The sequence below is a fragment of the Pseudophryne corroboree genome, chromosome 3 (assembly GCF_028390025.1).
Source record: "Pseudophryne corroboree isolate aPseCor3 chromosome 3, aPseCor3.hap2, whole genome shotgun sequence".
NCBI classification, from domain to species: domain Eukaryota; kingdom Metazoa; phylum Chordata; class Amphibia; order Anura; family Myobatrachidae; genus Pseudophryne; species Pseudophryne corroboree.
The window spans coordinates 113,844,156-113,853,838 of NC_086446.1; the positions used below are offsets into that span (position 1 = coordinate 113,844,156).

The 9,683-nt window shown below is 42.0% G+C and overlaps 34 non-coding genes and 7 pseudogenes across 34 annotated transcripts; all 41 read right to left on the bottom strand.

Moving 5' to 3' along the window:
- Positions 1-75: 75 nt before the first annotated feature.
- Positions 76-195, bottom strand: LOC134886850 (5S ribosomal RNA). Its single transcript, XR_010170927.1, has one exon. It is a non-coding gene; the product is annotated as a 5S ribosomal RNA (ribosomal RNA).
- A 107-nt stretch (positions 196-302) lies between these two features.
- On the bottom strand, positions 303-421 carry LOC135069274 (5S ribosomal RNA). Its single transcript, XR_010255460.1, has one exon. It is a non-coding gene; the product is annotated as a 5S ribosomal RNA (ribosomal RNA).
- A 106-nt stretch (positions 422-527) lies between these two features.
- On the bottom strand, positions 528-651 carry LOC134896171 (5S ribosomal RNA; annotated as a pseudogene).
- Positions 652-758: 107 nt separating this feature from the next.
- On the bottom strand, positions 759-878 carry LOC134885047 (5S ribosomal RNA). Its single transcript, XR_010169174.1, has one exon. It is a non-coding gene; the product is annotated as a 5S ribosomal RNA (ribosomal RNA).
- Positions 879-985: 107 nt separating this feature from the next.
- On the bottom strand, positions 986-1,104 carry LOC135062622 (5S ribosomal RNA). The gene has a single exon (XR_010248970.1). It is a non-coding gene; the product is annotated as a 5S ribosomal RNA (ribosomal RNA).
- Positions 1,105-1,211: 107 nt separating this feature from the next.
- On the bottom strand, positions 1,212-1,335 carry LOC134893561 (5S ribosomal RNA; annotated as a pseudogene).
- Positions 1,336-1,442: 107 nt separating this feature from the next.
- Positions 1,443-1,566, bottom strand: LOC134893562 (5S ribosomal RNA; annotated as a pseudogene).
- Positions 1,567-1,673: 107 nt separating this feature from the next.
- Positions 1,674-1,792, bottom strand: LOC135069153 (5S ribosomal RNA). The gene has a single exon (XR_010255342.1). It is a non-coding gene; the product is annotated as a 5S ribosomal RNA (ribosomal RNA).
- A 107-nt stretch (positions 1,793-1,899) lies between these two features.
- Positions 1,900-2,023, bottom strand: LOC134893533 (5S ribosomal RNA; annotated as a pseudogene).
- A 106-nt stretch (positions 2,024-2,129) lies between these two features.
- On the bottom strand, positions 2,130-2,249 carry LOC134885048 (5S ribosomal RNA). The gene has a single exon (XR_010169175.1). It is a non-coding gene; the product is annotated as a 5S ribosomal RNA (ribosomal RNA).
- Positions 2,250-2,356: 107 nt separating this feature from the next.
- Positions 2,357-2,475, bottom strand: LOC135061781 (5S ribosomal RNA). Its single transcript, XR_010248152.1, has one exon. It is a non-coding gene; the product is annotated as a 5S ribosomal RNA (ribosomal RNA).
- A 107-nt stretch (positions 2,476-2,582) lies between these two features.
- On the bottom strand, positions 2,583-2,701 carry LOC135063033 (5S ribosomal RNA). Its single transcript, XR_010249373.1, has one exon. It is a non-coding gene; the product is annotated as a 5S ribosomal RNA (ribosomal RNA).
- A 107-nt stretch (positions 2,702-2,808) lies between these two features.
- LOC135063034 (5S ribosomal RNA) lies at positions 2,809-2,927 on the bottom strand. The gene has a single exon (XR_010249374.1). It is a non-coding gene; the product is annotated as a 5S ribosomal RNA (ribosomal RNA).
- A 107-nt stretch (positions 2,928-3,034) lies between these two features.
- On the bottom strand, positions 3,035-3,153 carry LOC135059725 (5S ribosomal RNA). Its single transcript, XR_010246126.1, has one exon. It is a non-coding gene; the product is annotated as a 5S ribosomal RNA (ribosomal RNA).
- A 107-nt stretch (positions 3,154-3,260) lies between these two features.
- Positions 3,261-3,379, bottom strand: LOC135069164 (5S ribosomal RNA). Its single transcript, XR_010255353.1, has one exon. It is a non-coding gene; the product is annotated as a 5S ribosomal RNA (ribosomal RNA).
- A 111-nt stretch (positions 3,380-3,490) lies between these two features.
- Positions 3,491-3,609, bottom strand: LOC135058761 (5S ribosomal RNA). The gene has a single exon (XR_010245185.1). It is a non-coding gene; the product is annotated as a 5S ribosomal RNA (ribosomal RNA).
- Positions 3,610-3,716: 107 nt separating this feature from the next.
- LOC135067334 (5S ribosomal RNA) lies at positions 3,717-3,835 on the bottom strand. Its single transcript, XR_010253553.1, has one exon. It is a non-coding gene; the product is annotated as a 5S ribosomal RNA (ribosomal RNA).
- A 107-nt stretch (positions 3,836-3,942) lies between these two features.
- Positions 3,943-4,061, bottom strand: LOC134892432 (5S ribosomal RNA; annotated as a pseudogene).
- Positions 4,062-4,334: 273 nt separating this feature from the next.
- LOC135069176 (5S ribosomal RNA) lies at positions 4,335-4,453 on the bottom strand. Its single transcript, XR_010255365.1, has one exon. It is a non-coding gene; the product is annotated as a 5S ribosomal RNA (ribosomal RNA).
- Positions 4,454-4,560: 107 nt separating this feature from the next.
- LOC135062674 (5S ribosomal RNA) lies at positions 4,561-4,679 on the bottom strand. The gene has a single exon (XR_010249021.1). It is a non-coding gene; the product is annotated as a 5S ribosomal RNA (ribosomal RNA).
- Positions 4,680-4,790: 111 nt separating this feature from the next.
- LOC135061096 (5S ribosomal RNA) lies at positions 4,791-4,909 on the bottom strand. The gene has a single exon (XR_010247488.1). It is a non-coding gene; the product is annotated as a 5S ribosomal RNA (ribosomal RNA).
- A 107-nt stretch (positions 4,910-5,016) lies between these two features.
- Positions 5,017-5,135, bottom strand: LOC135059726 (5S ribosomal RNA). The gene has a single exon (XR_010246127.1). It is a non-coding gene; the product is annotated as a 5S ribosomal RNA (ribosomal RNA).
- Positions 5,136-5,242: 107 nt separating this feature from the next.
- Positions 5,243-5,361, bottom strand: LOC134892433 (5S ribosomal RNA; annotated as a pseudogene).
- A 273-nt stretch (positions 5,362-5,634) lies between these two features.
- On the bottom strand, positions 5,635-5,753 carry LOC135069188 (5S ribosomal RNA). Its single transcript, XR_010255376.1, has one exon. It is a non-coding gene; the product is annotated as a 5S ribosomal RNA (ribosomal RNA).
- Positions 5,754-5,860: 107 nt separating this feature from the next.
- On the bottom strand, positions 5,861-5,979 carry LOC135062675 (5S ribosomal RNA). Its single transcript, XR_010249022.1, has one exon. It is a non-coding gene; the product is annotated as a 5S ribosomal RNA (ribosomal RNA).
- Positions 5,980-6,090: 111 nt separating this feature from the next.
- On the bottom strand, positions 6,091-6,209 carry LOC135061097 (5S ribosomal RNA). The gene has a single exon (XR_010247489.1). It is a non-coding gene; the product is annotated as a 5S ribosomal RNA (ribosomal RNA).
- A 107-nt stretch (positions 6,210-6,316) lies between these two features.
- Positions 6,317-6,435, bottom strand: LOC135069199 (5S ribosomal RNA). The gene has a single exon (XR_010255387.1). It is a non-coding gene; the product is annotated as a 5S ribosomal RNA (ribosomal RNA).
- Positions 6,436-6,542: 107 nt separating this feature from the next.
- On the bottom strand, positions 6,543-6,661 carry LOC134901048 (5S ribosomal RNA). Its single transcript, XR_010174545.1, has one exon. It is a non-coding gene; the product is annotated as a 5S ribosomal RNA (ribosomal RNA).
- Positions 6,662-6,768: 107 nt separating this feature from the next.
- Positions 6,769-6,887, bottom strand: LOC135059727 (5S ribosomal RNA). Its single transcript, XR_010246128.1, has one exon. It is a non-coding gene; the product is annotated as a 5S ribosomal RNA (ribosomal RNA).
- Positions 6,888-6,994: 107 nt separating this feature from the next.
- Positions 6,995-7,113, bottom strand: LOC135065954 (5S ribosomal RNA). Its single transcript, XR_010252218.1, has one exon. It is a non-coding gene; the product is annotated as a 5S ribosomal RNA (ribosomal RNA).
- Positions 7,114-7,224: 111 nt separating this feature from the next.
- On the bottom strand, positions 7,225-7,343 carry LOC134884283 (5S ribosomal RNA). The gene has a single exon (XR_010168435.1). It is a non-coding gene; the product is annotated as a 5S ribosomal RNA (ribosomal RNA).
- Positions 7,344-7,450: 107 nt separating this feature from the next.
- On the bottom strand, positions 7,451-7,569 carry LOC135067335 (5S ribosomal RNA). The gene has a single exon (XR_010253554.1). It is a non-coding gene; the product is annotated as a 5S ribosomal RNA (ribosomal RNA).
- Positions 7,570-7,676: 107 nt separating this feature from the next.
- On the bottom strand, positions 7,677-7,795 carry LOC135069812 (5S ribosomal RNA). Its single transcript, XR_010255994.1, has one exon. It is a non-coding gene; the product is annotated as a 5S ribosomal RNA (ribosomal RNA).
- Positions 7,796-7,902: 107 nt separating this feature from the next.
- On the bottom strand, positions 7,903-8,021 carry LOC134891654 (5S ribosomal RNA; annotated as a pseudogene).
- A 107-nt stretch (positions 8,022-8,128) lies between these two features.
- LOC135069211 (5S ribosomal RNA) lies at positions 8,129-8,247 on the bottom strand. The gene has a single exon (XR_010255399.1). It is a non-coding gene; the product is annotated as a 5S ribosomal RNA (ribosomal RNA).
- Positions 8,248-8,354: 107 nt separating this feature from the next.
- On the bottom strand, positions 8,355-8,473 carry LOC135062676 (5S ribosomal RNA). The gene has a single exon (XR_010249023.1). It is a non-coding gene; the product is annotated as a 5S ribosomal RNA (ribosomal RNA).
- A 109-nt stretch (positions 8,474-8,582) lies between these two features.
- LOC135069223 (5S ribosomal RNA) lies at positions 8,583-8,701 on the bottom strand. Its single transcript, XR_010255410.1, has one exon. It is a non-coding gene; the product is annotated as a 5S ribosomal RNA (ribosomal RNA).
- Positions 8,702-8,808: 107 nt separating this feature from the next.
- LOC135069234 (5S ribosomal RNA) lies at positions 8,809-8,927 on the bottom strand. Its single transcript, XR_010255421.1, has one exon. It is a non-coding gene; the product is annotated as a 5S ribosomal RNA (ribosomal RNA).
- A 107-nt stretch (positions 8,928-9,034) lies between these two features.
- LOC135059728 (5S ribosomal RNA) lies at positions 9,035-9,153 on the bottom strand. The gene has a single exon (XR_010246129.1). It is a non-coding gene; the product is annotated as a 5S ribosomal RNA (ribosomal RNA).
- Positions 9,154-9,260: 107 nt separating this feature from the next.
- LOC135070719 (5S ribosomal RNA) lies at positions 9,261-9,379 on the bottom strand. Its single transcript, XR_010256872.1, has one exon. It is a non-coding gene; the product is annotated as a 5S ribosomal RNA (ribosomal RNA).
- A 111-nt stretch (positions 9,380-9,490) lies between these two features.
- Positions 9,491-9,609, bottom strand: LOC135069246 (5S ribosomal RNA). Its single transcript, XR_010255432.1, has one exon. It is a non-coding gene; the product is annotated as a 5S ribosomal RNA (ribosomal RNA).
- Positions 9,610-9,683: the final 74 nt, after the last annotated feature.

Consider the following 9,683-nt stretch of genomic DNA (forward strand, 5'->3'; position numbering starts at 1 on the left):
TTTTAACTACTGGTTCATAAATGAATACGTTTGAAAATGGAATGCATCAACAGAACGGTGTTGGCAGTATAAAAATATCTACAGCACCTATGTATTCCCAGGTGGTCTCCCATCCAAGTACTAACCAGGCCCAACACTGCTTAGCTTCCAAGATCAGATGAGATTGGGCATATCCAGTGTGGTGTGACTGTAGAAGAGCTTTATGGTTTCTGTTAGTACTTTTCTACTTCTAACTACTGGTTCATAAATGAATACGTTTGAAAATGGAATGCATCAACAGAACGGTGTTGGTAGTATAAAAATATCTACAGCACCTTGTATTCCCAGGTGGTCTCCCATCCAAGTACTAACCAGGCCCAACACTGCTTAGCTTTCAAGATCAGATGAGATTGGGCGTATCCAGTGTGGTGTGGCTCTAGATGAGCTTTATGGTTTCTGTTAGAACTTTTCTACTTCTAACTACTGGTTCATAAATGAATACGTTTGAAAATGGAATGCATCAACAGAACGTGTTGGTAGTATAAAAATATCGACAGCACCTTGTATTCCCAGGTGGTCTCCCATCCAAGTACTAACCATGCCCAACACTGCTTAGCTTCCTAGATCAGATGAGATGAGATTAGGCGTATCCAGTGTGGTGTGGCTGTAGATGAGCTTTGTGGTATCTGTTAGAACTTTTCTACTTCTAACTACTGGTTCATAAATGAATAAGTTTGAAAATGGAATGCATCAACAGAACGGTGTTGGCAGTATAAAAATATCTACAGCACCTATGTATTCCCAGGTGGTCTCCCATCCAAGTACTAACCAGGCCCAACACTGCTTAGCTTCCAAGATCAGATGAGATTGGGCATATCCAGTGTGGTGTGGCTGTAGAAGAGCTTTATGGTTTCTGTTAGTACTTTTCTACTTCTAACTACTGGTTCATAAATGAATACGTTTGAAAATGGAATGCATCAACAGAACGGTGTTGGTAGTATAAAAATATCTACAGCACCTTGTATTCCCAGGTGGTTTCCCATCCAAGTACTAACCAGGCCCAACACTGCTTAGCTTCCAAGATCAGATGAGATTGGGCGCATCCAGTGTGGTGTTGCTGTAGATGAACTTTCTGGTTTCTGTTAGAACTTTTCTACTTCTAACTACTGGTTCATAAATGAATACGTTTGAAAATGGAATGCATCAACAGAACGGTGTTGGCAGTATAAAAATATCTATAGCACCTTGTATTCCCAGGTGGTCTCCCATCCAAGTACTAACCAGGCCCAACACTGCTTAGCTTCCAAGATCAGATGAGATTGGGCGAATCCAGTGTGGTGTGGTGTGGCTGTAGATGAGCTTTGTGGTTTCTATTAGAACTTTTCTACTTCTAACTACTGGTTCATAAATGAATACGTTTGAAAATGGAATGCATCAACAGAACGGTGTTGGCAGTATAAAAATATCTATAGCACCTTGTATTCCCAGGTGGTCTCCCATCCAAGTACTAACCAGGCCCAACACTGCTTAGCTTCCAAGATCAGATGAGATTGGGCGAATCCAGTGTGGTGTGGTGTGGCTGTAGATGAGCTTTGTGGTTTCTATTAGAACTTTTCTACTTCTAACTACTGGTTCATAAATGAATACGTTTGAAAATGGAATGCATCAACAGAACGGTGTTGGCAGTATAAAAATATCTACAGCACCTTGTATTCCCAGGTGGTCTCCCATCCAAGTACTAACCAGGCCCAACACTGCTTAGCTTCCAAGATCAGATGAGATTGGGCGTATCCAGTGTGGTGTGGCTGTAGATGAGCTTTGTGGTTTCTGTTAGAACTTTTCTACTTCTAACTACTGGTTCATAAATGAATACGTTTGAAAATGGAATGCATCAACAGAACGGTGTTGGCAGTATAAAAATATCTACAGCACGTTGTATTCCCAGGTGGTCTCCCATCCAAGTACTAACCATGCCCAACACTGCTTAGCTTCCTAGATCAGATGAGATGAGATTGGGCGTATCCAGTGTGGTGTGGCTGTAGATGAGCTTTGTGTTTCTGTTAGAACTTTTCTACTTCTAGCTACTGGTTCATAAATGAATACGTTTGAAAATGGAATGCATCAACAGAACGGTGTTGGCAGTATAAAAATATCTACAGCACCTATGTATTCCCAGGTGGTCTCCCATCCAAGTACTAACCAGGCCCAACACTGCTTAGCTTCCAAGATCAGATGAGATTGGGCATATCCAGTGTGGTGTGGCTGTAGAAGAGCTTTATGGTTTCTGTTAGTACTTTTCTACTTCTAACTACTGGTTCATAAATGAATACGTTTGAAAATGGAATGCATCAACAGAACGGTGTTGGTAGTATAAAAATATCTACAGCACCTTGTATTCCCAGGTGGTCTCCCATCCAAGTACTAACCAGGCCCAGCACTGCTTAGCTTCCAAGATCAGATGAGATTGGGCGTATCCAGTGTGGTGTTGCTGTAGATGAACTTTCTGGTTTCTGTTAGAACTTTTCTACTTCTAACTACTGGTTCATAAATGAAAACGTTTTAAAATGGAATGCATCAACAGAACGGTGTTGGCAGTATAAAAATATCTACAGCACCTTGTATTCCCAGGTGGTCTCCCACCCAAGTACTAACCAGGCCCAACACTGCTTAGCTTTCAAGATCAGATGAGATTGGGCGTATCCAGTGTGGTGTGGCTGTAGATGAGCTTAGTGGTTTCTGTAAGAACTTTTCTACTTCTAACTACTGGTTCATAAATGAATACATTTGAAAATGGAATGCATCAACAGAACGGTGTTGGCAGTATAAAAATATCTACAGCACCTTGTATTCCCAGGTGGTCTCCCACCCAAGTACTAACCAGGCCCAACACTGCTTAGCTTTCAAGATCAGATGAGATTGGGCGTATCCAGTGTGGTGTGGCTGTAGATGAGCTTTGTGGTTTCTGTTAGAACTTTTCTACTTCTAACTACTGGTTCATAAATGAATACATTTGAAAATGAAATGCATCAACAGAACGGTGTTGGCAGTATAAAAATATCTACAGCACCTTGTATTCCCAGGTGGTCTCCCATCCAAGTACTAACCAGGCCCAACACTGCTTAGCTTCCAAGATCAGATGAGATTGGGCGTATCCAGTGTGGTGTTGCTGTAGATGAGCTTTGTGGTTTCTGTTAGAACTTTTCTACTTCTAACTACTGGTTCATAAATGAATTCGTTTGAAAATGGAATGCATCAACAGAACGGTGTTGGCAGTATAAAAATATCTACAGCACCTTGTATTCCCAGGTGGTCTCCCATCCAAGTACTAACCAGGCCCAACACTGCTTAGCTTCCAAGATCAGATGAGATTGGGCGTATCCAGTGTGGTGTGGCTGTAGATGAGCTTTGTGGTTTCTGTTAGAACTTTTCTACTTCTAACTACTGGTTCATAAATGAATACGTTTGAAAATGGAATGCATCAACAGAACGGTGTTGGCAGTATAAAAAAAAATATCTACAGCACCTTGTATTCCCAGGTGGTTTCCCATCCAAGTACTAACCAGGCCCAACACTGCTTAGCTTCCAAGATCAGATGAGATTGGGCGTATCCAGTGTGGTGTGGCTGTAGATGAGCTTAGTGGTTTCTGTTAGAACTTTTCTACTTCTAACTACTGGTTCATAAATGAATACGTTTGAAAATGGAATGCATCAACAGAACGGTGTTGGCAGTATAAAAATATCTACAGCACCTTGTATTCCCAGGTGGTCTCCCATCCAAGTACTAACCAGACCCAACACTGCTTAGCTTCCAAGATCAGATGAGATTGGGCGTATCCAGTGTGGTGTTGCTGTAGATGAACTTTCTGGTTTCTGTTAGAACTTTTCTACTTCTAACTACCGGTTCATAAATGAATACGTTTGAAAATGGAATGCATCAACAGAACGGTGTTGGCAGTATAAAAATATCTACAGCACCTTGTATTCCCAGGTGGTCTCCCATCCAAGTACTAACCAGGCCAAACACTGCTTAGTTTCCAAGATCAGATGAGATTGGGCGTATCCAATGTGGTGTTGCTGTAGATCAGGCATGCCCAAACTGCGGCCCTCCAGCTGTTGAGAAACTACACATTCCAACATGCCCTGACACAGCTTTAGCATTCTCTGACAGCAAAACTGTGTCAGGACATGCTGGGATATGTAGTTTCACAACAGCTGGAGGGCCGCAGTTTGGACATGCCTGCTGTAGATGAACTTTCTGGTTTCTGTTAGAACTTTTCTACTTCTAACTACTGGTTCATAAATGAATACGTTTTAAAATGGAATGCATCAACAGAACGGTGTTGGCAGTATAAAAATATCTACAGCACCTTGTATTCCCAGGTGGTCTCCCATCCAAGTACTAACCAGGCCCAACACTGCTTAGCTTCCAAGATCAGATGAGATTGGGCGTATCCAGTGTGGTGTGGCTGTAGATGAGCTTTGTGGTTTCTGTTAGAACTTTTCTACTTCTAACTACTGGTTCATAAATGAATACGTTTGAAAATGGAATGCATCAACAGAACGGTGTTGGCAGTATAAAAATATCTACAGCACCTTGTATTCCCAGGTGGTCTCCCATCCAAGTACTAACCAGGCCCAACACTGCTTAGCTTCCAAGATCAGAGGAGATTGGGCGTATCCAGTGTGGTGTGGCTGTAGATGAGCTTTGTGGTTTCTGTTAGAACTTTTCTACTTCTAACTACTGGTTCATAAATGAATACGTTTGAAGATGGAATGCATCAACAGAACGGTGTTGGCAGTATAAAAAAAAATATCTACAGCACCTTGTATTCCCAGGTGGTCTCCCATCCAAGTACTAAGCAGGCCCAACACTGCTTAGCTTCCAAGATCAGATGAGATTGGGCGTATCCAGTGTGGTGTGGCTGTAGATGAGCTTAGTGGTTTCTGTTAGAACTTTTCTACTTCTAACTACTGGTTCATAAATGAATACATTTGAAAATGGAATGCATCAACAGAACGGTGTTGGCAGTATAAAAATATCTACAGCACCTTGTATTCCCAGGTGGTCTCCCATCCAAGTACTAACCAGGCCCAACACTGCTTAGCTTCCAAGATCAGATGAGATTGGGCGTATCCAGTGTGGTGTTGCTGTAGATGAGCTTTGTGGTTTCTGTTAGAACTTTTCTACTTCTAACTACTGGTTCATAAATGAATACGTTTGAAAATGGAATGCATCAACAGAACGGTGTTGGCAGTATAAAAATATCTACAGCACCTTGTATTCCCAGGTGGTCTCCCATCCAAGTACTAACCAGGCCAAACACTGCTTAGTTTCCAAGATCAGATGAGATTGGGCGTATCCAATGTGGTGTTGCTGTAGATCAGGCATGCCCAAACTGCGGCCCTCCAGCTGTTGAGAAACTACACATTCCAACATGCCCTGACACAGCTTTAGCATTCTCTGACAGCAAAACTGTGTCAGGACATGCTGGGATATGTAGTTTCACAACAGCTGGAGGGCCGCAGTTTGGACATGCCTGCTGTAGATGAACTTTCTGGTTTCTGTTAGAACTTTTCTACTTCTAACTACTGGTTCATAAATGAATACGTTTTAAAATGGAATGCATCAACAGAACGGTGTTGGCAGTATAAAAATATCTACAGCACCTTGTATTCCCAGGTGGTCTCCCATCCAAGTACTAACCAGGCCCAACACTGCTTAGCTTCCAAGATCAGATGAGATTGGGCGTATCCAGTGTGGTGTGGCTGTAGATGAGCTTTGTGGTTTCTGTTAGAACTTTTCTACTTCTAACTACTGGTTCATAAATGAATACGTTTGAAAATGGAATGCATCAACAGAACGGTGTTGGCAGTATAAAAATATCTACAGCACCTTGTATTCCCAGGTGGTCTCCCATCCAAGTACTAACCAGGCCCAACACTGCTTAGCTTCCAAGATCAGAGGAGATTGGGCGTATCCAGTGTGGTGTGGCTGTAGATGAGCTTTGTGGTTTCTGTTAGAACTTTTCTACTTCTAACTACTGGTTCATAAATGAATACGTTTGAAGATGGAATGCATCAACAGAACGGTGTTGGCAGTATAAAAAAAAATATCTACAGCACCTTGTATTCCCAGGTGGTCTCCCATCCAAGTACTAAGCAGGCCCAACACTGCTTAGCTTCCAAGATCAGATGAGATTGGGCGTATCCAGTGTGGTGTGGCTGTAGATGAGCTTAGTGGTTTCTGTTAGAACTTTTCTACTTCTAACTACTGGTTCATAAATGAATACATTTGAAAATGGAATGCATCAACAGAACGGTGTTGGCAGTATAAAAATATCTACAGCACCTTGTATTCCCAGGTGGTCTCCCATCCAAGTACTAACCAGGCCCAACACTGCTTAGCTTCCAAGATCAGATGAGATTGGGCGTATCCAGTGTGGTGTGGCTGTAGATGAGCTTAGTGGTTTCTGTTAGAACTTTTCTACTTCTAACTACTGGTTCATAAATGAATACATTTGAAAATGGAATGCATCAACAGAACGGTGTTGGCAGTATAAAAATATCTACAGCACCTTGTATTCCCAGGTGGTCTCCCACCCAAGTACTAACCAGGCCCAACACTGCTTAGCTTCCAAGATCAGATGAGATTGGGCGTATCCAGTGTGGTGTGGCTGTAGATGAGCTTTGTGGTTTCTGTTAGAACTTTTCTACTTCTAACTACTGGTTCATAAATGAATACATTTAAAAATGGAATGCATCAACAGAACGGTGTTGGCAGTATAAAAATATCTACAGCACCTTGTATTCCCAGGTGGTCTCCCATCCAAGTACTAACCAGGCCCAACACTGCTTAGCTTCCAAGATCAGATGAGATTGGGCGTATCCAGTGTGGTGTTGCTGTAGATGAGCTTTGTGGTTTCTGTTAGAACTTTTCTACTTCTAACTACTGGTTCATAAATGAATACGTTTGAAAATGGAATGCATCAACAGAACGGTGTTGGCAGTATAAAAATATCTACAGCACCTTGTATTCCCAGGTGGTCTCCCATCCAAGTACTAACCAGGCCCAACACTGCTTAGCTTCCAAGATCAGATTAGATTGGGCGTATCCAGTGTGGTGTGGCTGTAGATGAGCTTTGTGGTTTCTGTTAGAACTTTTCTACTTCTAACTACTGGTTCATAAATGAATACGTTTGAAAATGGAATGCATCAACAGAACGGTGTTGGCAGTATAAAAAAAAATAACTAAAGCACCTTGTATTCCCAGGTGGTCTCCCATCCAAGTACTAACCAGGCCCAACACTGCTTAGCTTCCAAGATCAGATGAGATTGGGCGTATCCAGTGTGGTGTGGCTGTAGATGAGCTTAGTGGTTTCTGTTAGAACTTTTCTACTTCTAACTACTGGTTCATAAATGAATACTTTTGAAAATGGAATGCATCAACAGAACGGTGTTGGCAGTATAAAAATATCTACAGCACCTTGTATTCCCAGGTGGTCTCCCATCCAAGTACTAACCAGACCCAACACTGCTTAGCTTCCAAGATCAGATGAGATTGGGCGTATCCAGTGTGGTGTTGCTGTAGATGAACTTTCTGGTTTCTGTTAGAACTTTTCTACTTCTAACTACCGGTTCATAAATGAATACGTTTTAAAATGGAATGCATCAACAGAACGGTGTTGGCAGTATAAAAATATCTACAGCACCTTGTATTTCCAGGTGGTCTCCCATCCAAGTACCAACCAGGCCCAACACTGCTTAGCTTCCAAGATCAGATGAGATTGGGCGTATCCAGTGTGGTGTGGCTGTAGATGAGCTTTGTGGTTTCTGTTAGAACTTTTCTACTTCTAACTACTGGTTCATAAATGAATACGTTTGAAAATGGAATGCATCAACAGAACGGTGTTGGCAGTATAAAAATATCTACAGCACCTTGTATTCCCAGGTGGTCTCCCATCCAAGTACTAACCAGGCCAAGCACTGCTTAGTTTCCAAGATCAGATGAGATTGGGCGTATCCAGTGTGGTGTTGCTGTAGATGAACTTTCTGGTTTCTGTTAGAACTTTTCTACTTCTAACTACTGGTTCATAAATGAATACGTTTTAAAATGGAATGCATCAACAGAACGGTGTTGGCAGTATAAAAATATCTACAGCACCTTGTATTCCCAGGTGGTCTCCCATCCAAGTACTAACCAGGCCCAACACTGCTTAGCTTCCAAGATCAGATGAGATTGGGCGTATCCAGTGTGGTGTGGCTGTAGATGAGCTTTGTGGTTTCTGTTAGAACTTTTCTACTTCTAACTACTGGTTCATAAATGAATACGTTTGAAAATGGAATGCATCAACAGAACGGTGTTGGCAGTATAAAAATATCTACAGCACCTTGTATTCCCAGGTGGTCTCCCATCCAAGTACTAACCAGGCCCAACACTGCTTAGCTTCCAAGATCAGAGGAGATTGGGCGTATCCAGTGTGGTGTGGCTGTAGATGAGCTTTGTGGTTTCTGTTAGAACTTTTCTACTTCTAACTACTGGTTCATAAATGAATACGTTTGAAGATGGAATGCATCAAGAGAACGGTGTTGGCAGTATAAAAAAATATCTACAGCACCTTGTATTCCCAGGTGGTCTCCCATCCAAGTACTAACCAGGCCCAACACTGCTTAGCTTCCAAGATCAGATGAGATTGGGCGTATCCAGTGTGGTGTGGCTGTAGATGAGCTTAGTGGTTTCTGTTAGAACTTTTCTACTTCTAACTACTGGTTCATAAATGAATACGTTTGAAAATGGAATGCATCAACAGAACGGTGTTGGCAGTATAAAAATATCTACAGCACCTTGTATTCCCAGGTGGTCTCCCATCCAAGTACTAACCAGGCCCAACACTGCTTAGCTTCCAAGATCAGATGAGATTGGGCGTATCCAGTGTGGTGTGGCTGTAGATGAGCTTTGTGGTTTCTGTTAGAACTTTTCTACTTCTAACTACTGGTTCATAAATGAATACATTTGAAAATGGAATGCATCAACAGAACGGTGTTGGCAGTATAAAAATATCTACAGCACCTTGTATTCCCAGGTGGTCTCCCATCCAAGTACTAACCAGGCCCAACACTGCTTAGCTTCCAAGATCAGATGAGATTGGGCGTATCCAGTGTGGTGTTGCTGTAGATGAGCTTTGTGGTTTCTGTTAGAACTTTTCTACTTCTAACTACTGGTTCATAAATGAATACGTTTGAAAATGGAATGCATCAACAGAACGGTGTTGGCAGTATAAAAATATCTACAGCACCTTGTATTCCCAGGTGGTCTCCCATCCAAGTACTAACCAGGCCCAACACTGCTTAGTTTCCAAGATCAGAAGAGATTGGGCGTATCCAGTGTGGTGTGGCTGTAGATGAGCTTTGTGGTTTCTGTTAGAACTTTTCTACTTCTAACTACTGGTTCATAAATGAATACGTTTGAAAATGGAATGCATCAACAGAACGGTGTTGGCAGTATAAAAAAAAATATCTACAGCACCTTGTATTCCCAGGTGGTCTCCCATCCAAGTACTAACCAGGCCCAACACTGCTTAGCTTCCAAGATCAGATGAGATTGGGCGTATCCAGTGTGGTGTGGCTGTAGATGAGCTTAGTGGTTTCTGTTAGAACTTTTCTACTTCTAACTACTGGTTCATAAATGAATACGTTTGAAAATGGAA